Here is a 2,897-nt window from a genome sequence, read left to right on the forward strand (position 1 = left end):
CAAATGCAAAGTGGAGGAAATAAATAGGCAAGTTAATAATAGCCAATTAGTAGCAGGTGAGTAGCGACGAGAGCATGTGACACACACACAAAACACGCTGCCGGTACGCCCCTAAGTGTCCAAGCAAGGTCCTGAGAAATGCCTTTAATCAAAATCAGGATCTTCTAGCTTCCTTGGAAAGATACAGTATGTACCTTATACAGTATCTGTTATAAAGACAGTTACTGGTAAATGCTGATAAACAGGTTAAATAATAAAATGCCACTGCAGCTGTTGAAAACACTCAAACACACCAGGTATGTTATGATTAACACTTCCACAATTGTCTAGCGTTAAATAGGTAAAGCTGTTGGAGGTATTACATTGAGGAAACTGGGTGAGGCATGTGCACCTCAGAAAGGTTCATTTTTATAACCTGCACTTCCAGCATAAAATAACATGCAGGGCTACTTGGAGCCATGTTTCTCAGGATCTAATGACAATACAGAACCGCATTTCTGCCATTCTCAGGATCACTAAGATTTTTATACAATAGAATAGCCAATAGCATCGTCTCTCGAGAGTCATAGCCCATGTTAATCTGTACCAGGCCCTGAGTTTTCCTGAGCCGCTCACTTCTACTATAGTCGTTTTCAGCAATGCCAGAGCTAATGCTGAGCAGAGGAACTAAAGAAATTTTGCAATAACCAGCCTGTGCTTCCTCTGGTTTAAGAGCTGAATGATTATGTAACACAATTTTGTAATTGTTGTTGGTACCAGATGCTGTTGAATAAGGTTTTTAAAACAGCTTAAAACAGAATAACACTGAACATGTTGGAGATTACGCAGCTTAGTAGTTAGCATTTTTGCCTTACATCTGCCTCACTGATGGTGGTTCGATTCCTGCCTCCTCCCTGTGTGGGCATAGTTTGCACTCTCCCTCTGTGCTTTTTCTCCAGGTCCGACAGTTTCCTCCCCCATCCAAAGACATGGATTGTAGGCTCATTGGCATCTCTACATTGTCTGTACTGTGTGAATGGGTCTGTGATTGTGCCATGCAATGGGTTGAGACCCACATTGTGAGACCCACATTGAGACCCACAATCTGAATGTCATGGAATAGGCTCCATTTCCCACAACTCTGTGTAGGATAAGAGCTAAATCCATGGATGGTTGGATGTTGGGGATTAATTCTTTGACCAGAATTCGATTATAAGTGATGAGTAAGTGACTTTAAGCTGCCTGTGATTTTGTTTTGAGATAATTAGCCTCAGCTTATTATTCTGAGCTACACTCAGAACTCACATTGCTATAAAAAGTTCATAAATTCATTTTATGGTCTACTTCTGAAATTGTGGAATCTTGGTGAAATCTATGGTGGAATAGTGCAGAACAGTGAGATTTTTAAGACCTTACATCGGCATCGCTATCATAAAGAATCTTACAATGGCTAGCGATGATTTTTCCATTTTTAGGAAAAACACTGGAAGCCTGGCATCATTTTGAGCTCATGCTGTGAAGCCATGCTGTGCTCGGAACAGGAATTTCCACCTCACTGTCACCACTATGCCCTAAACCAACAAAGAATGTCTACTGCTGTTTCATTTATTTAATAATGTTTTGTAAAAGCAAAAACCTTTACTATAATTGTACGCACTATTTTGTACTGGATAGTGTATGAGGTCTGGGAGCATAAGGTCGAAGTCTTGTTCTACTTAATACAGATATAGAGTTGTTGATATGTCAACTCTGTATACTGTAGATTTCAGTGGTCATGCAGTGCAGTGAAACATTCCTCTGAAATGAACACCACTATTCTGAGTACAGAGGGGATGTTGAACACAGGATCTTGTGCAGGGGAAACAGGATACATGGTAACTGCCATTCTCACCTCTTTGGTTCTTGATTTAAAGATTACAACAGTGGAGGCTCAGCATTAAGTGTTGAGACATAAAGCTACTGGTCAACTGGTTGTGAATTCAGGTCCTAGCACCACCAAGTTGCCATGTTGGGCCCTTGAGCATGATCCTTAATCCACAATGGCTCAGTTATAATATGTCCTCTCATGGTTACTTTGAATTAAAGCATCAACCATATAAGCAAAAAAATAATATCAAGGTAGATAGATTATGCCTGTGTAATTAATCCATCCATCCATCCATCCATCCATCCATCCATTCTCTACACTGCTTATCCTACCATTTTGCAGGGGTTCAGAGAGAGCCACAGGAGAGCCATAGGGAAAGGCACACCCTGGACTGAATGCCAGTCTATTGCAGGGCACAATAATACTCACACACCCATTCACACACTACAGACAATTTTGAAATGCCAATCATACTACAGCACATGTTTTTGGACTGTGGGGAGGAAACCAAAGTACCCCTGAGGAGTTCGGTGGAGGCACCGCGGAGGTATTGTTTAAACTTTGTTTTATTTTTACTTTTAATCAAACACCATGACATGTCTTAACTTCTCATATATGTATGATTTGTATTTGCCACACTATATTCAGTATATATATGTAGTGTGTGGCAAATACAAATCACTGTCATCAGTAGCAAGTATAAGAAAACAGGTCAAATGAACACTGACAGTGAAGAATGCTCATAAATTCACTTTATACCTTTGTTTTTAATTAGTTTTTTTTTCATATAGAAAATGACAGGAAGTGGTCACTTAACACATATATTTTATTATAATATTATAATTTAGTGTTATAAAAAAGAATATTTATTAGTTGTGAGGTACTGTATGTCTTAAGTGTTGATACCCTTCCTGTACTTTGGTAGTTCTTAAGAAAACTTTTAACGTTTTTGAATCTACTGATGTTTCATCCATCATCCTTATAGTCAAACTCCTCTTATTTTCCTAGCTCCATCCACTGTGCTGTATGTACTACTGTATACCAAGCGGTG

The sequence above is a fragment of the Tachysurus vachellii genome, chromosome 4 (genome assembly GCF_030014155.1).
Source record: "Tachysurus vachellii isolate PV-2020 chromosome 4, HZAU_Pvac_v1, whole genome shotgun sequence".
Classification (NCBI taxonomy): domain Eukaryota; kingdom Metazoa; phylum Chordata; class Actinopteri; order Siluriformes; family Bagridae; genus Tachysurus; species Tachysurus vachellii.